At 38.9% G+C, this 26231-nt stretch overlaps 1 protein-coding gene across 12 annotated transcripts in view; it reads left to right on the top strand.

Moving 5' to 3' along the window:
• LOC124855429 (leucine-rich repeat-containing protein 4C-like) overlaps positions 1–26231 on the top strand; it is a 238572-nt gene that overhangs the window by 136236 nt on the left and 76105 nt on the right. For 6 of the 12 annotated variants that reach the window (XR_007035090.1, XR_007035092.1, XM_047345357.1 and 3 more), the window contains exon 1: positions 10654–12323. The exons of 3 other annotated variants lie outside the window; for them this stretch is intronic. The gene's annotated coding sequence lies outside the window, so the exon portion shown is untranslated. Of the gene's footprint in view, positions 1–10653; positions 12324–26231 lie in introns of those variants that run through there. 3 more of the 12 variants (XM_047345306.1, XM_047345324.1, XR_007035089.1) reach the window with 3 other exon arrangements.

The raw sequence follows: 26231 nt of genomic DNA, 5'->3' as shown, positions 1-26231 counted from the left end.
TCTCATTGCAGATGTGCTGTGTATAAAAATGCAGAGGCCTAATGGATTTAGTCCAATTTGAAATTTTAAATATATTACAAAGTAACAATTTCATTATATGAATATTTCCCTCTTAACTTGCCTGCCATTGAAAAGAAAAAAAAAAAACATTTTGATGACAGAACAGAATTACACTGGTTGGAATTTTGCCCTTTCTTTACAAAATATGTCAAGTTCAGCCAGCCTGAATGAGATGTATCTGAGGATATCAATCTTCAAAGTTCTGTAACAGATTCTTAATTCCATATAGGTCAGGAATTTGGCTGGGCCACTGTACCACATGAATATGCACTGATCTAAATTGTTTTATTGCTGCTCTAGCTACATCTTTAGTGTCCTGCTGGAAAGTAAACTTCCACTATATCCTGAAGTCTTTTTCATCCTTTAACAGGTTTTCTTCCACTATTACCCTGTATTTAGATCTATTCATCTATCTACCCATCAACTCGGCTCAACTTCTCTGTTCCTGCTGAAAAAATCCCCCACATAGTATGGTGTTTTCACCATAATGTTTTACAGCAGAGATGGTATGTTTTTTGTCATGATTTGGCATTTAGGTTTCCTACCACAAAGTGCATATAAGCCCAAATGTCCAGTTTTTGTCTCATCTGACTGGAGCACCCCTTTCCACATGTTTGCTGGGTCCCCTGCATGGCTTGTAGGAAACTGCACATAGGACGATTTATGGCATTCCTTTAGCAATGTCTGACCTCACAGTTGAACTTCACTAATTAGGTAACTTCTGAGGACAATTTCTTACACCAGATTTCATCACACCAAAGTCCTAATAAAAAGTTCGTAACATAATAAAATGTTGAAATGATCTAGAGCTATAAGGGCTTTGAGTATTTTATCTGGCTTTTTTTACTTTTTTCAACTTCTTTTCTTGGTGTAGGATACATATTGACCATAAGTCATAGCTTAACATGTGAATTCTGAGCACTTTACATGTGGCTCTGTATTTTATTCCTCATTCTGTTAATCTCTTTAGACCAACTTTGACTTTATATAGACATTATGGTAAACAGGTCTTTGTAAAGCAATCTTTCACCAGTTATCGATTCTTATCGTTAAAAAGAGTTCAGAACGACCTTTCAGAAATTATTAAGGGAATTAGTAGTGAAACTTTGTGCTGTTCAGCTATTTCCAAGATTTCAAGGTGATACCTTGCTCATGGCAAACAAAACTCAGCCTAGAACTCCTTATTACTTTTATTATGCAATATTCATGATAGCCCTTAATAAATCTTTTACTTTTTGTAAGGACGAAATAGAATTTTTTGTGCAGGCAACCAAGAGTGTCAAGCAGGTAAAAAAAAGGTTTCTAAATTCTAATGTCAGCTTTTAGAACAATAATATATTTACTAATTAACCTTTGTTTATTTCTAAAAAGGGAAACAGTATGTAGAAATTAAACCAATTGTCCGTACAAATATTAGTTTCCCTTAAAATGTATCCTAACATACAATATTATTGCAAATACGTACCTGTCCATTCTGTTGCAGAAAACATTCTGTGATTTAGAGTTGAAACAACTATCACAGCCTTGCAAATGTCACTTGTTTCCTGGATATTAATGTTTTTAATCCATTATTTACGTTGGACTAAAATTCTTTTAACAAACCTTCAGATCACTCACTCCTTGGTGGCATGATGTTGACACAGTCATCTCATTTTGAAAGTGAACAAGAAGAATCTGAACATGAATTTCAGAAGAAGTAGAGATGATAGTGAAAATATAAGCAAGTCAGTGTTTACCTGGAAAACAGACTTGATTGGAGAACCAAGAGTAAAGCTGTTTACAAAAAACAACAGAGCAGACTGAAATTCATTGGAAAGTTACAGGGGTTGGACAATGAAACTGAAACACCTGGTTTTAGACCAAAATAATTTATTAGTATGGTGTAGGGCCTCCTTTTGCGGCCAATACAGCGTCAATTCGTCTTGGGAATGACATATACAAGGCCTGCACAGTGGTCAGAGGGATTTTAAGCCATTCTTCTTGCAGGATAGTGGCCAGGTCACTACGTGATACTGGTGGAGGAAAACGTTTCCTGACTCGCTCTTCCAAAACACCCCAACGTGGCTCAATAATATTTAAATCTGGTGATTGTACAGGCCATGGGAGATGTTCAACTTCACTTTCATGTTCATCAAACCAATCTTTCACCAGTCTTGCTGTGTGTATTGGTGCATTGTCATCCTGATACACGGCACCGCCTTCAGGATACAATGTTTGAACCATTGGATGCACATGGTCCTCAAGAATGGTTGGGTAGTCCTTGGCAGTGACGCGCCCATCTAGCACAAGTATTGGGCTAAGGGAATGCCATGATATGGCAGCCCAAACCATCACTGATCCACCCCCATGCTTCACTCTGGGCATGCAACAGTTTGGGTGGTATGCTTCTTAGGGGCTTCTCCACACCGTAACTCTCGCGGATGTGGGGAAAACAGTAAAGGTGGACTCATCACAGAACAATACATGTTTCACATTGTCCACAGCCCAAGATTTGCGCTCCTTGCACCATTGAAACTGACGTTTGGCATTGGCATGAGTGACCAAAGGTTTGGCTATAGCAGCCCGGCCGTGTATATTGATCCTGTGGAGCTCCCGACGGACAGTTCTGGTGGAAACAGGAGAGTTGAGGTGCACATTTAATTCTGCCGTGATTTGGGCAGCCGTGGCTTTATGTTTTTTGGATACAATCCGGGTTAGCACCCGAACATCCATTTCAGACAGCTTCCTCTTGCGTCCACAGTTAATCCTGTTGGATGTGGTTCGTCCTTCTTGGTGGTATGCTGATATTACCCTGTATACGATAGCTCTTGATACATCACAAAGACTTGCTGTCTTGGTCACAGATGCGCCAGCAAGAAGTGCACCAACAATTTTTCCTCTTTTGAACTCTGGTATGTCACCCACGTTGTGTGCATTTCAATATTTTTAGCAAAACTGTGCTATTACCCTGCTAATTGAACCTCCACACTCTGCTCTTACTGGTGTAATGTGCAAACAATGAAGATTGGCTACCTGGCTGGTCCAATTTAGCCATGAAACCTCCCACACTAAAACGACAGGTGTTTCAGTTTCATTGTCCAACCCCTGTAGATCTATCACTGTTGGCAGAAGCATTTTGCTGATTTTCTATAAGTCTCTTTTGGAGAGTACAATCGCTTCAGCTGTCATTTGTTGGGGTAGCAGCATCAGAGCTGAAACTGATGAGTATTTATAGATGAATTTAGAGCTGATTGTGGAAAAAAGGATGGTTCATAAAATGAAGACACATAATGGATAACCCTAAGCATCCTCGTTTTCGTGGGACAATAATTGAATACCAAACTGTTCTTTGTCTTCAGCTTCAAGAAATCCACTGGAACACAGACCACTACAGGAGATCCTTTCTACTCACAGTTATAACCATCTATGATAATGTTTTGAATTGAAATTCACTTTAGAATTATTAACATATTTTTCAATTTAATGAAATTGTTTTGAATGGCCACCAGGACATGGAGTCAAATCCCAGCCAACATTTATACATGGGACCCACTTGTGTTAGAACTGGGCTATCCATGGGTTACATAATGATCTTATGTTTGTTGTCTATGTAAATTTAATGCAGGACAACTCTGTGTAAAAGTTAGCATCCATGTTAGTCCTTGATGTGTTGGTCATTTTGAACTGACCAATTGGAGACCCAGTCAAGACCTACATAGGATGCGCTGTTTGTTAACCTTGGCTGTATCAGGAGACCAGACCCTTTTGTAGCCATTCAGCCTGAGATAAATTCTTATGTGGCCTATGTACACATTTTGGCTCAAGTATATTTTATAGTGTGGCAGTCACATTTTATCATAAGATTATTTTTACAAAATGTGTTGTAGAAACCTTTGAGATCATTAGATCGTTAGGAGGGGGTGTTCTTAATGCATAACTGTGTCTTGTCTATCTATGTCTTTAAAAACCTCAATCAAATCTACATACTGAAAGCATGTCACATTTTAATGCAAGTTATAACCACCATAAAGTTTATATGAGGTGCATATTCATAAACCATTTAAAATGTACAAGTTATATTATTAGGTGAAAATATATTGCTCCTTCTGCTGTGTCTGTTTATGTGCCCTATGGAAGGAAACATATAAATGAATGGCCCACATGATCCCACATGCGCCTCAGCAGAAAAACAGCAACGCAGAGGATTAGAGACAGAAAGGATCGGCAGTCATATCTAGATGCTGCAAATCTGTACCTTGCCTTAAATGTATAAAGGTACGGCATTGTCTGGAGCGCTGCTTGTTTTGCATCAGCAGCGTATAGCCAAGCAGATAAATAAGCTGAAACTGAGGTTGCACCAAGTCTAAATCTGCTATGATACAGGATTACAAGGTGTATGTCATGCTTAGGGGCTTTATCCTCTGATTGTCAGTCAAGATTTTCCAAGTAGGAAAGTAAGCCCTTAATGGTTGTGCATTAATCAAAAATTCTAGCAGAAATATGGGGGCTGTGAAAGATCAGCAGAATACTGATGGTTGTTGCAATACGATGTTGCTGAGCTGCTCAGACTAAACTCTTGTTTTATTGGAATGGCCCAAAGTTACATTAGCAAACCTTTACATGCCATTAGAATTGCAATGAACTCAAATTACACAATCTTTGTTTATTTACTCTAAAGGTTTATAATGCCAATCATAACCCTTTGGGTTTCTCCTCTGTTGCAGAGGAAACATCTGACCTTAACTGTGCTGAATATTTTCTACAAAGGCCCTAACACCAAGTTAATGTTTTGAGATTCATCAAAATGTTTTCATGATCCATGGGTGTTAGGTTTTCATTCTCATTTGTGTTTGTTTTCATCATTTCCTTGTTTTTCAGTATGTTCTATAATCTTGCCATATTCATTATTCCTTTGTGCTTATTTTCTTAGAGAAAACCGAAAAGAAAAGTAAATGTAGAAGCATGGCACAAGTGATTGCAGTTAGAATGATTGGCATGGAACAGGTGGACCAAACGAAGCTGATTATAGTGGCAATGGCAAAGAGTTGAAGCAAGACATGATTAGAACTAAAACAATTACGATAAAACTAAATCAATCTTATCGATGTAACAGAACTGAATTGCACCATAAAGAGAACAAGTAAGAACTAAACCTAAAGGAATGAACTAAAACACCACCTGGAAAATATAAGCAAGAATGATCAGAGGAAGAACCCAAACAAAACTCATACATCTGCAAATCATGACAGGACTAGGTGCTTCGAGACCGAATTTGAACTTTATCGCATACATGCATAACCCTCTGTTTGGCATAAAACTAACATTGCACATCACACCAATGTTAAACCAAATGCGTAAAAGTTATAGGGATATAAATTATTTTGTAAGGCATGGTAACAAGAGGAATAGCAACAAGAGAAATCAAAAAGTAAAACAAGTAAGATGTTTACAGGCCATGTGTGGACTTACCGCTCCGTCTTACCTTCCACTCGCCTCGCCACATTGTTTTAATGCCACTGAACCCTGCAGGATATCAGTTGTGAAGTCTCATACCCTCCAAAAACATCATGAATAATGAATGGTGGATCTTAAAATAAAAAACACACATTATTAATGTATTCAGAGCCTCCTTTTGAAGTGGGACAGCTGTGGGTGTCACAGCAGAACCTTCTTACTTACTCCATGTCTGAGGAGGAGCAAATGTGAAGACCATTAAAAGGGAAGAGTATCAGAATTTGAGCAATGAAGTCTTAAAAATAATAAAGCTTTAAAGTTCAAATACACATTCTTGAAAATTGTCCAACCATTCACAATTAATATGCAGGTCATGACAACTTAATGCACATGGAAAAGAAGAAATTTGTAAGTTATGCTGTTACTGAATGGTTCTTTGCTGTTTTCCCTCTGCACTGTCAAAAAAAACTTTGAAAAGGAACAATTGTAGAATTAAAAAATTGAAATACAAAATAAATAAACAGTCAGAAGCGTACACTTGTGCAACATCTGTAATTAACATTAATGTCAAGTAGTTTTCCTGTTTACAAGAATGCTTAAAAGTGTAACATATTACTGGAGCACTGCTCTATGTAAGTATTTTTACTTCCCATTGCAGATCCAGGAATACCTGGCCCCCAGTAGTCCTATATGAGTCGTGGCCTTTCAGGGAACAAGGTCATAGTTTTAACAATGGCAGCCCAACACTTTTCAATCACTGTCCAAGGACAGAGTGATCTTTACTGAGGTGTTTCAATTGTGCTGAAGAGTTGTGCTTACATTTGTGCAACACAAACAAGAAACAAAAACAGAAGTATTTGGACCCTCAAGCATTTTTGTTTTTGTCCTTCAGACTCTACAGTGCATTGCGAAAGTATTCATAGCCCTTGAACTTTTATTAATTTTCTTAGGTTACAGCCATAGACCGCAATTTATTTTACTGGAAATGTATGTGATAGATAATCACAAAATTACACATAATTGTGAAAGGAAAATAATGCATATTGCCTATATTTTCTTTACTAAGAAAAATCTGAAATATGTAGCCTGCATTTGTATTCAGCCCTCTGAATTGTTTCATTTAGGGAGCCACGTTTTAGCGCAATTACAGCTGTGAGTCCTTTGAGGTAACAATGCATTAGATTTTTCAAACATGCTACTGTACAGGTCTTTGCTGCAGCCAATTTCCTTTTGGCATCAGCTTGCTATTAATTGTGTGTCTGGTCCTCAGCAAGGTAAATACTGCTTGGTCAGACTGACTAGGTGACAGACTCAGTCGGAATAGGGTGTTATACCTTCACCGAAGTATTATTGTCTGGCTAAACATGATGTTTTTTTGCAACCTTTTTACCGACTTTGATGTTTGTGAGCACACAGATTGTATACCTCTATATTCAGGCTGTTGCTTACAGCTGTGAAATTATGAACAAATGTCAGGGTGCCTGTTCCTCTGACACCTGTCAAGCTATAACAGAACCAACACTGTGTTTGACAGATGAAGCTTTGCACTCTTCAACTATTCCAGACGGAACTTGGTTTCACAACATTACCAGTTCCTTTTTTTAATCAGTTTCTTTACTGTTTGCTGGTTTTGAAACATGCCAAGCATAGCAATTCTAGAATTGTGCCATTCAAGGTGGTAGCATGTTAAAGTTCCTCTGTTTTGTCCTGATTAACTATTTTTTAATAAATTTTTATTCTTTCTTTTGTGACTGAAGCATTGCTTTTTTGGCAAATTATTCCCTCTAGTTTCAGAGGCTGTGCAGCTGGAAAGATTTTTGCTGATGCCTTGTTTTGAAATTGTTCTGATGCTTAACCATAGCATCAGAACAAGGTGTTTTCTTTTAGAACCTCAACTACAGATCCTAAACTCCAATAAGTTTAAAAGGAGATTTTGTGGATGTAGAGAAAAAATAAAGGAGGTCAGAAAGGCGGAAGTTTAAATAATTTCTTACATTGATCATAATGGGCAATGTGAGATCTTTGGCCAACAAATTGGATAAACTGAAGTTGTCTACAAGACGGGACTAGCAGACTGTAATTCTTGAGGAAGCTTCTGACCTTCAAGATGCTCCATATCTTCTTTAAGTCCATTGTGGAGAATGCAGTCTCCTCTGCCATCATCTGTTAGGATAGCAGCCCTTACCTTGGTGCCCTTTCTGTTTGTCAAGAAAATTCCCCCTTCCATTATTTCCAAATAGAAATAATTTTGGTGATCCAACTTAACATAAACCAGAAAACATTTATACTGATTTAATGTCAGACAGTAGGAAAAAAAAAAAAACTGTCTTTTTTACAGTGTATGTAAATGTCTGGTTTCAAGTAAATGTAGTTCCTCCAGCAAGTTGTAGGTCTGCCTTGATGTTGTCATGATCCTGGTGTTTTATTTTGAGTTTGTGTGCATGCATGACATCTTTCCTGAACAGAGGTTCGTTGCTGGCTGCAGACTGCACAGCTGTCTGCAATCTCCTCATCTGGTTGTGGGAGACTTGAGGAGCTATTACACGCTGTCTTTGCCTGACGCTCAACCTACCTCATAGATCTAAGTGGTTTTGGAAAACTTTCTGAGCATTATTTTACCATCATGTTCATTTTAATATCCTTTTTTAATATCCTTACCTTCCTTAAGCTCAATCTCCATGTTTCCTGTGCTCCTAGGTTGAAGTCCTCTTTTTTGTTCCCACATCAACCCCAGATCACTTCTGCAGACTCTTCAGTGACAGATCTCTCCTTGAAACCCACCCATTTAACTGTCTATCTTCTCCTTCAGATGCTGCAGACCCTCACTACGGAAGCAACATTACTCGTACAGTCTATCACTCTTTTGTAGTAAATAAAACATTTTAATCTGATAGATTGAGTCCTGGATTGATTCTGCATGTGTGTCAGGAAACTTCCTGGGAACATGACAAAGGTCTCCTCCCAGTGTGACATGCCTGGAAAACCTTCAAAGGGAGATGCCCACAAGCACCCTGGTCAGAGGCCAGAACCACCTCCTTTGGGTGATTAGGAGCAGTGGCTCTATTTGGAACTTCTAAGGGAGGATAACTAACTTCCATCCATCCACTTTCTGATAGCCAGGTTGCCAGTCCATTGCAGAGCAACACAGTGACACACAGGACCAACAACCATGCACACCTAAGGGCAATTTAAATAAACTGATTGGACTGTTGGAGGAAGCTGGAGTACCTGGAGAGAACCCACGCATGCCTTGATGCATGCATGAGAAACCCCACACATGCAAACTCCATGCAGAAAGATCAATGGCCGGGAGTCGTACCCAGGACCTTCTTGCTGCAAAGCAATGGTGCTAACAACTGCGCCACCGTGCAGCCCACATAACTAACTACCGTAAACCTTTTATTTCCATGAACAGTAAGTGAGGATTTTTCTCCAGCAGTTACACTGCAGAGCATAAACCTATTATGTCATGAAGATTTTGATGACCTCATTAGTAGTTTTGTCAAAGTCCATCACCTTTTAGCTCCAAAACAAAATAATTAAAACTTTTAAAATGTCTTATTCTGAAATATCTTACTAACCTCACAAGTATTTACAGGTATGACAGAAATCTCTATGGCTGAATCAAGCCACCCGACAAAGGAAGCCCATTTCAGCTTCTTGTATGTAGGATATTGTTATTTTAGTCATGAGTCATATCCCACGTGCATAGCTGAGGGTCAGAATGTAGATGGACCAGTAAATTGAGAGCTTTATGGGTTTTTTTTTCCCTCTGCTCCTTTGTCACCACAACAGACTGGAGTAGTGGCCACAATACTGTAGACCTCAGTCCACATATCAATCTCCTTCTGTGTCCAACCATCATTCAAGATCATTACACTTGAACTTCTCTGCTTAAGGCAGAAATTAACCCTGATCTGTGAGGGAGCAGTATACCTTTTCTTGGTTAAGAAACATTGCCTCGGACTAAGAAGATCTGACTCTCAGTTCAACACCTTGACACTTGGCTGCAAACCACTCTGGTGCCTGCTGGAGATCTTTAAGATGCCAAAAGAACTAAGTCATCTACAAAAATCAACGATGAAACTCCAAGGTTCCCAAACCAGACAGCTTCTCTTCCATGTCCATGAACACCTTAGACAGGATCAATGATAGAGGGCACTGGGAAACCAAAACAAATCTGTATTCCTTTAATAACTTTCTGTCAAACCTTTAAATACCTAAAATAAATGAACAACTAAAATTTGTTTATTTTTTCTTTTTGGAAATACAATGTGATGGACTTTGGCAAAACTGCTAAGTATAATGAAGTAGTCTGAAACTGTGGTGGATCAAGAAAACTATGATATAGAACATGACAGCTGAATTTTAATATCTCTCATTAAGCCATGTTTGAAGTTGAGGAAAAATGTGAACCATGAAAAAATATTAATGATGCCTCCCCAGAGAGGAAAGCAAGAGGTTGGTGCTCCTTACTACCATATGCCCGAAACACAGACAGGCAGGTCGACAGTTATAAAGACAGATGAATGAGGCAATGCCTTCAGCACTGAGGGAAATGAGATCAGATGTTGACAGCTAGATGGACACATCCCAGGCATTCAAATGTTTTCTCACATCTCGCCATAATGTGTTCTATTTGAGTACATTTGGCCTATGTGTGGAAAAATGGCTCCACTTTCTTAGCTTCTCTACATGTTGAAGAATATTACTGAGTTTAGCATAATACTTGCAGTGCAGCAGGCAGCCCAAGATAAACGCTTCACAAGCAATAATCTTTCTGAAGACCTGAAGTCTCTGGTGTCACCCACCGTGCTAAAAATCAACACCATGTGGACCTATTTCATAATTCATAACACTCTGCCAGCATTTTATAAATACGGTCTAAAGTGCTGAAGCCTGAGAGAGATTATAACTCATATTAATCTGTTTTCTAGATTGTCACGCTTCTCTCTATGTGTGTGCCTGCACTTTACATCAATTTCCATGTTTGTATGCATGAAAATAATTCAGGCTCGGGGCTCCTCTTGTGCCTGACAGGGTTTATGAAATACAAATACAAAAGTGTATGTAAACAAAATCTATAGTGTGTCATGGGAGAGCAGTCCCATGCGACAATCAGCCCGAGGAGGACCACAGCATTATCACCCAGGAGAGAAGGAGTCGGTAGGTGGCAGTCATGTCCTATTTCCAAGATCCACATGGGAGGAAACTATTTCTGTCTGCTCTCTCATTCTTTCTTTCTGTCTGTCGTTTGCTCGATGAGTTTTATTCCGACATGTTCAGAATAACAACCGTTTTACTTTTTTTTTCTCAAACTTACCGATGAATGAGAGGAAAGCAACAGGTGAATTAGTAAATATCAAGAGAGCGCTGACCGAGGTGCGTAAAAGGGTTTCCAGTTTTTTTTGTTTTTTTTTTGTTATTTGTTTTTTTTTTTACTTTAGAGCTGCATGAAGACTGTAAAAGAAGGGGCACAATTATCCCAGGCATCGCTGCCTCAGTCTTGCGGGTGAGCCACCTGCAGTCAGTCGCGGAGCACATCTAGTTGGAGTTGGAGGAACAGCTTGTCAGTGGGAGGTAACCTTACATGATCCCCCTTATCAATACACTGTCTGCAGGTGCTTTACTTGAAACGCTGAGAGCTTGAGGCACTTTGAAAAGGACGAATGAATGCAGCGTACCTACGTGTAATGGAACTGTCTAACTGAAACAGCTTAAACACTCCGCAGTCCAGAGAAGGGGGATGATAGCTGGACAATCGACGTCTTTTGGAAATGCACGCCAAAAAAATAAATATATTCTGTTACATCTAAAGGAGGCTTCATGATGAAAATTGTCGGAACGAAGGGTTATTGCAGGAGACATGAATGCTTTCAGTGAACTGTGACTCCCCTCCAGACTGGGTGCGGAAAACGCGCAGGAATTGAGATTTCTTTCCTCAGCTCTTTCAGACTTAAAAGCTCTAAATGAAGAAACATGCCAGGATTTTTATTAGCCTCACTTGTTAAAGTGATTATTTTAATATGAAGAGCAACGAAACTTGAATGGAGAATTTGTCCTTTTCTATACCCAACTTCTTCACTTAATCTGTAGGATAACCGCACACAGGCGAAATAGTGCTTTCATCGACGAGGGGAAGCAGAGATAAGCATTCCCCTCCAAAAAATCTGCGTTGGCTCATGCTCTGGAAATTCAATCAGGCTTGATGACTAATACATTTTCTTATAGGGACTTGATAAAAAGTTGCATTTGAAACGTAAGCGAGCGGGACGTTAATGCAACCCCACCTCTGCCTATGAAAGGGGAAACAGTTCTGCCGTAGGGTCTAAATGACGAGCTTTTGAGGATGTAGCTTTGATGTGCCTGGACATTGACCAGCATGAGCTAATGGGTTTGGAAAGGTCAGTTTTTAAGCTCTGAGAGAAGACAAAGGATCCGATTCATTTGACTCGTCAGTTTTTGAAAATCTGGGAGCACATCGCCTTCTCAACAGGAAGAGTAGTTTGAAAAATCGGACTTGTCGGGTGCCTCGGTTGTGGTAGCCTATGCGTCTTGGAAGAAGAGGAAATATCCTTTGCTTTGCGGGGTATCATCACTGTGACACCTTAACAGCACGCCATCCGGACTAATGTGTGGATTACATACCGCTTGTTTTTAAAAGTAGGAACACGATGTCTCTGACAAGAAGGCGATACCGCGGATTTTTGTAAAGGCGTCTGAGAATTGCGGAATTTTTCTATGCAGTTCTTTTTCGGGGGTGTGAGAGTCAAAGAGTGACCGTTTACCGACCAAAGCAAGAGAGATCCTCCATACCTCTTCTTGAAAAAGTAAGTTATTTTTCTGGTTAAAAACACAGTAGGGGGTTTTATAAAATTTTTTTACCCAATCTTGCCTCTTGTTCCAAACATCGTTGTTTAATGTCTTCAGGACTGCAGTGATAAGGGCACATCATTGCCAAGGTTCTACTCCCTCAGTGATGCTGCATTCTAAGTATAAAATGTGCAATCGAGCGCTCCTTCTGCAAGAAAGCAGAAAGATGCGCACGCTCGCACAGGTCTGCTTTGCCTTCACCGCGCGCCCTTGACTTCAGTGTGAGAGCGCGCTGCCAGTATTTCATAACCAGTTGGAAAGAGTTTTCCATTTAGGACAATACAATGCATGTTTGCTTGGATCAATAATAAATAGGGCTGGTTAGGTTGTGTTAGACGCAAAAAGGAGACATGTATCCCCTCTGCAGGTGTATATGCAGTCCATACCTGTTTGCGCTCAACCTACATTCGGCAAATGAAAATCTGCCATATTTAGCACGTGTGTGTCTGTTCTCTATTAACCTTGGAGAAATTCATGGCATACATGGTTGTAATCATAAAAGCTATCGCTAAAACTGGAAATTTTAGCTCACTCTTGGCTGTGTATAATCAGGCCACAAGTCCCCGTTTTTCTCCTCTGTTCTCCCCCCTATTTACTTCGTGTAATTTACACAAAAGGAGCTTGTTCACCGTCTCTGTGCTAGTCTGGGAGGGAGCTGTCCTTCTGCGTGGTGCTGAATTGAAAAAATCCGTTGCCTTCAATCTGGTTCTCCCCAGATGGATCAAGATCTGTTTGGAACTCCCCTGCAGTATGCCACAAAGCAACAGTTGCCACTTTGTGAATGTTTTAAGGTTTGATGAAGACAAAGTGAGTAAGATATTTCAAATTGCAAGACAGGCTTTAAAATATGGAAGATGAATTTTATAGGACATACAGTATATCCAGTTCAGTTAGTCGAAAACTGTGCACCTTTGAGGTGATTTCATAAAGTTTTTTAAGGGGAGGGAGGGGATTTCAGATTTTCTATTAGGTACTGTATGTTGTGGGTTTTCTTGAAATTTAGTTCTAAAAAAGAAGTCGGTGAATTTATGTTTTCATGATCCTATACACTAAAAAATTGCAGATCTGATGTTTTAGAACATGCTTTTATACCCTGATTTTAGTTTTATTTTTAAATACCGTAACTCGTAATTTTTAACCTAAACATGTGATACTGATATAATTTGAGGGTGGGGCCGGGAGTTGGTGACAGACTTTCAGAAAGGGCCGCTATTAGGGCCAGCAATATAAAACATTGATACAAACGAATAACTATTGTGACTCATTAAAGCTTGCCCTTTCCAAATTGATGCATTTAAGACAGTCCATAAGACTAGGTGATAGGTGTGGTGTGTTTTAACATTAAAGCCTCTAAGGATAAAGTCTTAAATTACAATGAGCATCACTCTTCAGTCAAATAATAGATTGCATCTCTCACCTGTGAAAGTGAGAAACATGGCAAACATTATTCACCAACTGAAAGAAAAAAAAAGGCTTTCCATATGATGGAGTGATATCACCTTTAGGAGACAAATTAGACTGCTGATTTTATGTTTTTGCCCTGTCAGAGGCTTTAGCATGATAAATCCCCCCATATATTCCCAGAATTGCAGTTGTTTATTGGCAACTGGTGTGAAGTGATTCATGGTAATAAGCAGGGAGACTATTCCTCCTCCCCATTTAACACTCCTCAAGCTTTTCCTCCCTGTGGACATTTTCTTGGAGATGGATGTCGGCTGTGGGTTCAGAATGTCACATGGTTTTATAAGAGTATGGCTTTATAAAAAATCTTGCAGACATAAAAAACCTTATTGCTTTTGAGAAAGTTTACGTTGTAGTCTGTTTATTTCACAGTCCAGAACCAACAACAGCTGTATCCCCAGTGTGTCCCCATTAGTCCGTCTAAACAGTGGGGAATAGCCATAGAGCAGGTGCAGCAAAGAGACTAAGTGGGACTTCCTGCCGCTCGCACAAAGCCAGTCTTCAGCTAATAATGTAGTCACCTAAGACATCTGTTTTATGTCCTATTTCTTTTGCCATTGTTGTCTGACTTGTCTATTGAAAATCATTCTGGGCAGCCATGTTAGATAATTAATGAACTTGTCAGCTGGAAAAGGGCACAACTGCGATGAGGTGCCAGGGTCTTGCAAAGCGACAAGTTGTATACCCATGTTCCATTCTCACAATCCCTTTGTCATATTTTTCCACCCCTTCTCAGCCCAGAATTCACTTCATATCAAGGCTAGGACTGTGTGCCATATAATAAAATGTTCATTCTCAAATCGGATTAATCTTTGTAAAGCCCAGCTTAGGACACCATTAGCATTCATTTCTTTCACTGCCGGGGACTTGTATCAATAATGGAGCTACCCCTACATTTTTCATCTTCTCTGGGTATAAAATATCTCAGGGCATTTTATTCATTGCGAAAAAGGGAATTGTTCAAGTGATCTCTTATCTTCGTCCTTGCCTCTTTTAATAGAGACGAGCTCTGTGATGTTGGAGGTCTAAAGCGGTAGGCCAGATAGGAAGTAGTCCTAATGATGGCAGTGAAATTAATTTTTATATAAAGATAATGATGATAGAAACTGTTAATTTGATTGGGCTAGTTCTTAATTAAGACCTGAATTGATATGGTGTACAGTATATTGCTATCACAATCTCCATGTGTGCAGTATCACAATCAAAGAATAGTATTTGGTAGGTCTAAAATTAGGCTTAATCATAGTTTAGTAGCGTATTTTAACTTCCACTCTCCTATGGTTGCGACTTTTGAAGATCTTTGTGAATAAGATCAGAAACCAGGAAAAAGTTTGGTGAGAAAAATGTGAGTAAATCACAACTGATATCACAATATTCAATAATCACATGGCAGCGTTATATTTTTCTAATATTGTGCAGTCCAAGTGCCATTAAAGATAGTTTGTTCAGTATTTCAGTATTTCATTTTTTTATTTATTGTTTTGTTTTCGATTTTCCACAATAGCCTGTAGAGTAAAAAGCTTTTAGAATTGCTCATAAACATGTGAATGCATGTTTGTTACTGAGGCATGTCTTCTATTATTTGGGTCTGTTTGCGATGACAACTTCCTACGTAGTGTTTCAAATCAATCTTACAAAGTAGTTTCACAACAATGAATACATTGTTTCAAAGGCTTGTTCTTATCAAATTTTAGTTCCTCGCAAGGGTCTACACAGTTTAAAACCTTTTCACTATTTGTTATGTGAAACGTGTAAACCTCAGTGTGTTTTATTGGGATTTTATCCCTGGGTCAGTACTTTGTAGAACCAGCTTTTTTTTTATCTAAACCATTGTTCCATTGTAGCTCTGTGATCATTGTTGTCCTGAGGAAAGTAGTTCTTCGCTTTAGTTTCAAATATTTTGGTCTCTAAAATGCTTTGTCACATGATTGTCATGTATTTAGCTCCTTGCATCTTCCCATCAACTTTGACCAGCTTTTCTGTCCCTGCTAAAGAAACACATTCTCAGAGCATGATACACCACCATGTTTCACTATGATGACTGCACATTACAGTTCTAGTTTCCCTCCACATATAACATTTTGCTTAAGGCCAATATTAAAAATTTGGTTTCATCAAACCGGTACCACATATTTGCTCGGATAATGGATGGAAAACTCTGTGGGATGTTCGGATCTTGGGGTACTGTGATGATGCTGCTTGTTCACCAGTGTTCTGAGAGGTATTCACAGAACAGTTTTATTTATACCGAGAATAAATCACATATAAAATATGATCTATGGTCTAATTAGTCGACATTTGAAGGCAAGCAGTCACAGCAAAATGGGGATTATAAAGAAAATTGAAAAACATGTATCATTTTCCTTCACTTCACCATTATGCACTACTCTGTCCTGATGTACCATACATACTCCAAGTAGAACAAACAAAAAAAAAACAAGTTTGTGGTTGTAATTAGACATAAGGTGAAAAGGTTCAAGGGCCATGAATACTTTTACAAGGCACGGTATGATACTATGAAACATTTGCTACAGACAGTCACCTATTTTTGACTTTGTGACAAAATCAGCATTTCCTTTATTTAAAAAACACTCTTGATTAAATTGGCAGTTTGTCTTAATTTTGCTGGTGTGGTGAACAATTGTATCCTCATGAAATATTAACTTAAAAGAAAAAAATATGTCACTGTGGACAGTCAGCTGAACAGGAGACTCTTAGATCTTTTAAAACATAATTGCTTCACCAACCAAGCACAAACAAGTATGTAGACACTCTGCGCATAAACAGATGAACAAGGATTGCATCCCTCAGTAGACCTAATCGTTAGTCATCCTCTCCAGCATGTCTGTCTAAATGTTCTGTCCAGGGGAAAGAACAGCTGAGCTGGGGAACCGCCATGGCACATTCCACCAGTCGATGGGTTAATCAATTGGTGTTCTAGCTCAGCCCATCCATCTCTAGGAATAATCTGGGGGACATCATAAAAGTGCCATTCTATGTTTCAAAGGCCAGGGAGGATTGCTCATGTCGCTTAATATAGGTACCGGAGTGCTTTAAGTGAAATATGGATAAGAGTGTTTAGTGTGGCAACAATGTGAGGCATTTGTTCACATTTGTTTTATTTTAAACATGCAGCTCAAAATATTTTACTATGACTCAGATCTTGAAAGAAATTCTTCTAAATCCATCACTACCTCCCTGGGTGCTTGCTTCCTTCGTCAGAATCAGCTAAGAGCACTGACCTGAATTCAGGATGCATCATTACTCACCACTTGTTTTACATCTCCCACCTTCCATCAGCGATGGTGTCTTTTCAACTTAGTTATCTGTACCATTCTCTGCGTTGCCTGAATCTCTTTTTCTCTACCTCACTAGAATGTCACATGCCATCAAAAAGCGAGTGACAGCAGCTGAGAAGGTACTGATGTCATGGTAGTGATAATAATAGCTTGCTTAACTCAGAACAAATACACACACAATTTCCCGACATCTCTCTCTACACTTTACTTCCTGGTACACATACACACACATGCACATTAACAATTGTGCATGTGCTTGGAAGAGTCATTCTTCCTGCCTTTTGGGCAAGTGGGCAGCTTCTGTTTAAAGTGATACTGGCCTTGGCTAACATGTTAATTCATGCTGCTAAATTAAAAGGTTAAATGAGGTGGGAAAGGGTAGAGAGCCATCTCTCGCTGGCTCATTTTAGTTTTTATGCATTGTGCATCATGGATGTGTAGATACTCGCATGCTCCTGAGGAAAGAAGGTGGAAGATAACAAAGAAATTAGAACTAGAAAGTGGGAGAGAAGGCCCTTCCTCTGAAGCCTTATTAGTTATATGCTGTTGAATTTTTGGGAAGCTGTGAGTGCTGTGGTCTGAGCTACAAACACTCAAAGTTAAAACCATTTGAAATAGAGAGACTACCTCCAAACAGGTTTTTAGCTGTCGCATAGCAACAGAGCTATGACTGGCACATCCCTAGGCAGCTTATGAGCTGCTAGCTAAAATAGAAGTTGATGATGGACACCAGCCTTCACTGACAAAACTGATTTCTGCAGGCCATTTTAAAATTATACACTACATCCACAGACCTATTCTTGGTTGTTCTGCAGCCTGAGCTGGGTTACCCAGCCTGTGGAAACACAGCAGTTGTTTCAGTGTTTTGTCTATAACAAATAGCAGAGTATATTTGAGGGATTTGTTGCAAAGATACTGTGTAACAGCACCTCTAAAGAGCTAAGCCTAAATAAAGTTTTTTTTTTGTTTCTTTTGTTTCTTTTGCTTTTTCTTTGGATTCAACATCCATTAAATCTGGGAGCAGATTGGCAATTTTGTGCATTTCCATGTCTGGTGAAATTATGGACAGCACTTTCAGTTGAATTACAGGGGTATATAACATTTGCCTGATAAAAGATACATTTACATTTAGATGAGGAATATTAATTAATAAACCATGTATGGTATGAGCATAGATACAAAAAATGTCGATGAAAAAAACCACATAGGAAAACATCTAAGGTGTTGTGTTGCATGCAAAATTTGAAGTGTATGTTATTTAGATCATAGCTTCATATATTCTTTTCAGTATTCCAGCATGTTAAAGGTCTTTTGGGGGTTTTAGTGAGCTGCAATCACAACATAAGGTCTTGTCATGCTGTTACTGAAAGAGGCTGCTCACTCACTGATAAAGAAATACATTAATTGATTTAGTTTTTAAATTAAACTTAGCTTAGAAGAGGTAAATATGTTTGCACACCATCCCAGTAATTACAGGAATGTAATGTCAGATTTGACCTCTACCATTAACCTATTTATGTGAAACAATTTTCACCATAAAATGTGCTCTTGAAAACCATACATTAAAATGTTCTGTAATTGGATGTGTTAGGAGCCCAAGCATATAATTTAAAAAATCATCAGAATCAACTTTAATTACCATGTTTGTGAGTACAAACAAGGAATTGGATTTCAGTTTCTATCGTTCACATCGTTTATCAAACATCAGTCCAAAAAAATCATGGTTCAATAATAATGTTCATGTATACGTTTGAGAGATCACATGTCCGCCCTCTCGTGCTACTGCATGGCGCAGAACCCGGGAAGCAGAAAGAATGTCTGCTCTCTGGACATGTGGGTCAAGCTCTGCCGTCTGTCTCCAAGATCTACTTTTTAACTCCTGAGGGCAGTTGCACTGGCAATCAGATGGCTGTGCAACTCAGCTTTGCAGCAGGAGTCTGGTCATCAGTCAAAGACCCTCAATAATACACAGCATGTTTAATCTGCATCTAGCAGTCACATACTTACAGTAAAGTGTTGGGCTGTGTGTATAAGGCATCTTTGATCATTCAAGAAAAAACGTATCTTGTCTCCATTCTCCACTCTCTTGCAATTTTTAAAGGAATGTCTTATACCTTGTTTTTCCTTTTGTTCTATGTTAAGCTTTCATCCGAGCATGTAGTCTTGATTTTTTCTTTGTCGGTATCTGTAGGTGCCTCTTTTTGTAGTTTTTTCTCCATTACATTCCTTTGTTCGTCTCTGACCTTAATGCTTCATTCATCAGGGCACCTGCATGTAGGCTACTATGCTATTTCTGATGTGACAAGGATTGTCTTACACTTGGCTTAATCCAGGTTGTTCAAACATACTCTGCTGTGGAATTGGTCTGTTTCCCTGCTCACGTCAGGACCTTATGACAGGAGCTGTCGATCTGCTCCCAGAACTGCATGTGAGAGAAAATACTGCAGAAAACATAAATTGAGAGCATATGTGTAATTATTTGCCTAATGGGCATTTTTTCACAAGAAATAATTCTTAACAGATGCAACCTCATCAAAGGAAACCCGTTCCAGTTCCAGTTTGTTAATATGTAACATTGAGAATGAGAAAGAAACCTTTGTTTTTATACAGGCATCAGTGAACCACCAAATCTCAAACAGTTTGGTTTACATAATAATCAGAAAGGAGGCAGAACAGATCATATAAATATTAATGTGGAAAGGCAACTTTACACATTGCTGAAAGTGTTAGTGATCAACGATAAACCTTAATCTTTCTGTCAGACTGCAATATTTTTCACTGATGAAAACACTAAAATGAGGTGATGAATCTGAGTGGCGAGGAAAAGCTGTAGAGAGGTAGCTAATCATTCTTGATTAAAGTGTGTGTATGTGTGTGTGCGCCTGCACATAGCCAAATGAGTAGCCTCCTGGAGTTGGTGCCAGACTTCTCAGCATTTGGCACCAATCCGTCTGTCACTGAAGGAAAAAGAAAATTCTTTGCCTTGTCATATTTCATTTCACCTTTGTTAGTAAACTAACCAAATTTGAACCATTTGCATATAGGTACTAATGGAAACTGGTGAGGGTGCATTATGTCAGATGCATGCAAAAACTATCCAAGTTAGTTTTGTTCTTTATCATTAAATTAAAATCCACTCGGACAACTTTTTGTATTAATGGGATTATTTTATAAACCTTATAAAATAATTATATCTGACTTATTTTCTATGAATAAAAATATTTTTCCTTGAAAACAGTTATTCTAAAAAAGAGTGTGGCAAAGGTGTCCTGTAATGCCATTTATTGAGGATTTTTCTAAATTTGTGACTTTTAGGGTATTAAATCCTAACAATTTTCCTAATATTTGATCTGTCCATTCCCCCTCTCGCTTAATCCTTGCAGTCGCAGGAGTGGCTCTTTCCAGTGGTCAATGTGGGACAGGTGGGGTTGCCAGTTCATCACAGGGCAACAAAAAGACACACAGGATAAACAACCACACCGGCAATTTAGAGAGGCCAATTAGTCTTAACATTAAATCATAAAATTATTAAAAATAGAGAGAAAGTCTATGTGTACACCATTAACAGTTACACATAACAGTATAAAAGCAACTTATTCCATTGTTGCTTCCAGTTTACATGAAAAGCTGCCCTGAACTCCAGCATTTTCCCAGTGCACCCCTTACTTTCTCTGCTTAATTTAGCTTTTCACCACAAGGCCTTATCCGCATTAGTTAAATGCTGATTTTTAGTGAGTGGGTGGGAGACAGAGTAACCAGAGAGAACCCACTTATGTACAAGGAAAGCATAAAAACACAGAATGGCCAGGGCAGGTTTGAAATCCAGGACCTTTTTTGCTGCAAGGCAGTGGTGTTGAGAACTGCTCCTTGCAATCTAAGAAGCTTTTATTATAGTGAAATACTTTAGCTTTTATTCAATAGAAAATATTTCTGTAACTTTTTAAGAGAAAGCACATTTCCAAATAGATCACTTTAAGGCACATTCTTACATTAGCATTTACAACTGAAAAACTAAGTGCATGGATTAAACAAGGGCAACACCCATTGACCCCTTCCAAGTGACAGAGATGATGGTTTACCTCCTACTTCATTGTTAATGGGTTTTGCAAGTGTTTAGAAGAGGAAAGTCAGTGAGAATTATCTTGCTTTAGTGACTCCTTGATTAGGATGACTCCACAGTTTTTGGCCCATAACTTATACTTATATAGAATTTCAATGGTTACTGTTTTTCGGTAGGATTGTTTTGCTTTTAGACTGCATTTAAACTTGAGTGTTCTGATGCTGACCCATTTTGCAATTACCTATAATATTTTCTTTATTAATGGTAGACATTCTAAGCAATTTTAAATTTGAACATTGTTCTAAATGTTCCTTTTTAAACATCACTAAGCTGCTGTGACCTCCCTGCCTAGTCTGTATCTGTAAGGAGTCCTTGATATTGCTTATGAGAGACTGTTTGATTCCTCCCAGCTCCAGAGTCTGTCACAGTGATATAGTGATTATGTATAGTAACAGGAACGTTCCAGGCTCTATGTTGACTGCTAATTGGACTCCAGTGTAACGGCTGTGTCATATTAATGACCCAGATCCAGCTCATTGTAATATTCATGGGGTTTGTGGATTGCCTTTTCTCTCTGGGGCTGCGTGGACCAGAGGTTTACGATTGTGTGACTGTTTGTGTGTGAATGAGAGTTGATGTGTTCGCTTTTGTGGGCATTGGGAACAAATATGGACCTTAGTGCAAAGCCCCTGATCTATTTATGCTTTTGTGTCACTGAAAAGCACTTTGACATCCTCACTGTTCACTTTCTGTGTGGGTTTCTCCTCTTTCTAACTGATATTGCAATGTAAAGGTGAGTGTAGATTTAAATTTGCATTTGATAGCTTAATTCACACTCTTTGTGTATAATTATGTTAACAAAGTGTCATGTAAGCCAATGAACCAGGTGGGCTCTGTTAAATCATCTGCTCTATAAGCTGATCCAGAATGATCAGACTTTTTTCCAGAGGGTAACAACCCCTCCGGGAGTTGTGCAGCTTTTTATAGGGCACTATAGACTGGTTAAAAGGTTGTTTTGTGCTTATTAAACAGGTGGGAGTGCAATCATTGGGATGCATGCCTTCACCAACTCCCCTCACTAGGCCTGCATGCATTTCCATAACACTAATCAGAGCGAGAGAGAAAGTATATTCTGTTGTAACTAGCTTCAAATCTGGGTTTAGTTTCAAGTCAATTAATACCCTTACATTGCATTGTTTATTTAATTATTGGTCAATTCTGCTGCGCTATCTCCTTTTTGGATCCTTGGATCTGAATGAGGTCACAGGAATGTGAGGTGTTCCTTACTGCCAAAAAAGATGAACACCACTTAGCTCAGGAAGCAGAACAGAAACAAGCTCTCTCTTTTATAGTCTGGACAAGACAAATTTCAATTGGACTGATTAGACAGGACAAGGTCTTTTGAAGGAGAAACAAGTGTCATGTTCTGATTATGAGGGGAAGCTACATTCTGAAGAGAATCATCCATAAACGTCACATCACAAAAAGTTACTTGGAATTGCTGCAATCACTTTTAAGTAGTGGACCATAATGGTAGAGCTGTGTTTTCTAGTTCAGACTAAACTTATACATAAAAACGGGGGATGAGGGGGTTGGCTTCTGTCTTGTAAAGACAAATTGAAAGCGAAAGTGCTTTAGTGTAGTCTCTGGCACAAGATTCAGCACAGAAACCTTAGTGTAGTGACAAGGCATTCATTACAAGCAGTTAGGAATGGCAGCTATCAATCTGTAAATGAGTAGTATATGTCATATAAATTACACTGCAAGCCTTGGAAGCACACCCATAAACGTCAAAAATGCAAATTGTCTTCAGTTGATAGAGCACAGACAGGGGCTGTATAGAGGGTTTGATAACTCTAAAAAGGCAAGGATACTCCAAGCTTTTTTTAAACATGACAATAGAGGGTTTCACAATTAAAAAATAACTTTGTTAACTTAAGGGAGATGGGATGTGTTCCCACACTAGTAAAAATGTTAGACCAAAAAACAGTTTCAACATCAACATCAAAGGGCTGACATCATCATGTTTATGGAGACTATGAAATGGAACCTAATCTTAATTGAGAAAGCAATGCTGGAATATGTAGGAAGGTTCTACATTGTTATTTAATAAAATAAGGAAGTTTAGTGTAATTATTTTGTAGTAAAGTTATATCAACACACCTGTCTACTCCACTTCACTGTTTCAACCGGATTTATATATATATATATATATATATATATATATATATATATATATATATATATATATATATATACTGTATATGTACACTGCTCAAAAAAATAAAGGGAACACTTAAACAACACAATATAACTCCAAGTAAATCAAACGTCTGTGAAATCAAGCTGTCCACTTAGGAAGCAACACTGATTGACAATCAATTTAACATTCTGTTGTGCAAATAGAATAGACAACAGGGCGAAATCTTTGGCGATTAGCAAGACAAACTCAATAAAGAAGTGGTTCTGCAGGTGGGGACCACAGACCACTTCTCAGTATCTATGCTTTCTGGCTGATGTTTGGGTCACTTTTGAATGTTGGTGGTGCTTTCACACTTGTGGTAGCATGAGACGGACTCTACAATCCACACAAGTGGCTCAGGTAGTGCGGCTCATCCAGGATGGCACATCAATGAGAGCTGTGGCAAGAAGGTTTGCTGTGTCTGACAGCACAGTGTCCAGAGCCTGGAGGCGCTACCAGGAGACTGGCCAGTACACCAGGAGACGTGGAGGAGGCCATAGGAGGGCAACAACCCAGCAGCAGGACCGCTAACTCCGGCTTTGTGCAAGGAGGAACAGGAGGATCACTGCCAGAGCCCTGTAAAATGACCTCCAGCAGGCTACAAATGTGCATGTGTCTGCACAAATGGTTAGAAACCAACTCCATGAGGATGGTTTGATTGGCTGACAAGCATGCCCAGGCGTTGTAGGGAGGTCATACAGGCACGTGGAGGCCACACAAAATACTGAGCCTCATTTTGACTTGTTTTAAGGACATTGCATCAAAGTTAGATCAGCCTGTAGTGTGTTTTTGCACTTTAATGTTGTGTGTGACTCCAAATCCAGGCCTCCATTGGTTAATACATTGTATTACTATTGATGATTTGTGCTCACAGCCCAACGCCGCTCAGGACGCTTGGCATTTGCCAGAGAACACCAGGATTGGCAAATTTGCCACTGGCGCCCTGTGCTCTTCACAGATGAAAGCAGGTTCATACTGAGCACATGTGACAGACATGACAGAGTCTGGAGACACTGTGGAGAGCGATCTGCTGCCTGCAACATCCTTCAGCATGACCGATTTGGCAGTGGGTCAGTAATGGTGTGGGATGGCATTTCTTTGGAGGGCCGCACGGCCCTTCTGTGCTCGCCAGAGGTAGCCTGACTGCCATTAGGTACCAAGATGAGATCCTCAGACCCCTTGTAAGACCATATTCCGGTTGCAGTTGGCCCTGGGTTCCTCCTAATGCAGGACAATGTTAGACCTCATGTGGCTGGAGTGTGTCAGCAGTTCCTGCAAGATGAAGACATTGAAGCTATGGACTGGCCCGCCCGTTCTCCAGACTTGAATCTGAATGAGCACATCTTTTGACATCATGTCTCGCTCCATCCACCAACATCATGTTGCACCACAGACTGTCCAGGAGTTGGCAAATGCTTTACTCCAGGTCTGGGAGGAGATCCCTCAGGAGACCAGGGATCAGCCTGTAGTGTCTCATCAGGTCTCATCGGGAGCATGCCCAGGCGTTGTAGAGAGGTCATACAGGCACGTGGAGGCCACACACATTGCTAAGCCTCATTTTGACTTGTTTTAAGGACATGACATCAAAGTTGAATCAGCCTGTAGTGTGTTTTTTGACTTTAATTTTGTGTGTGACTCCAAATCCAGGCCTCCATTGGTTAATACATTTGATTTCCATTGATGATTTTTGTGTGATTTTGTTGTCAGCACATTCAACTTTGTACACAACAAAGTATTCAATGAGAATGTTTCTGTAAACAAAATCAGAGCTATAAGTAAAGTACCTAATAAAAGTTGGTCATCTTACAGTATACCACAATATGTACTATTAGCTCATACAAAAGAACTAGAAAGCTGAGAAGAAAATCTAATTATAATTCATAAGTTAATGACATGACAATTGCTGAAAATAAATAAAATAAGTTTAATGTTTATCACAAAGAGAATGAAAATGTTCAGTTCAATGGGTATAAAAACTAAACTAAATCCGGCATGGACAAAGACAATCAAATGATCCATTTATAATATTTTTGATGAATACATATTTAACAATTTTCTGTAGTCTAAAAAGGCAAAAGTTCCACAACACCAATGCAATATCTGCATTTAGACCATTCAGCAAGAACTGCAGCTTGCCAAGTGTAAAACTGGTGGCATGTTCATGTTATTTCAGAATACTATTTATCTTATATAACCTTTGTGTAACTGGATTGGGAAATTATATTATGAGATTCTTTATAGATACATTGATAAAACTTGCTTCTTGCAAACAATTTTTATTTTTATTTGAAAGCAAAATGGATCAGTCATTTAATTTAATACCTTCCTGAACTTAAAAACAGGTTAAAACCCAAGAAGACACAGACACAGATATATACACTATATTTCTAAAAGTATTTTTTTTTCTACTTTTACATGTACATGAAGTTTGATGATATCCTATTCTTAATCTATCAGGTCCGATGTGTTGATAGACCTACCATTGCCAGCAAAAACAACTTTGAATTGCAGCCTCCGCTCTAAATCATCCCAAAGGTGTTCAAGAAGGTTGCATTCAAGAATCCATGCAGGCCATTCAAATGTCTACACACCAAACGTTATACATCTGCAGCCATAGATTGCCCATGATTGTAACACCAAAATACATTGATTTGGTGGTTTGACCCAATACTTTTGGCAATATAGACTATAAGCTCCAAGGGTAAAAATTGTGATAAGATGTAAGAATTCTAGATAGTTTATCCGCATTAACAGACAAAATAAAGAGTGTATTTATGCAGAATACAGCTGACAGAAATATAAA

Source organism: Girardinichthys multiradiatus, chromosome 2, assembly GCF_021462225.1.
Source record: "Girardinichthys multiradiatus isolate DD_20200921_A chromosome 2, DD_fGirMul_XY1, whole genome shotgun sequence".
Classification (NCBI taxonomy): Eukaryota; Metazoa; Chordata; class Actinopteri; order Cyprinodontiformes; family Goodeidae; genus Girardinichthys; species Girardinichthys multiradiatus.
Note: the sequence above shows the minus strand (reverse complement) of the source record. Positions and strands in the feature narration are given on the sequence as shown.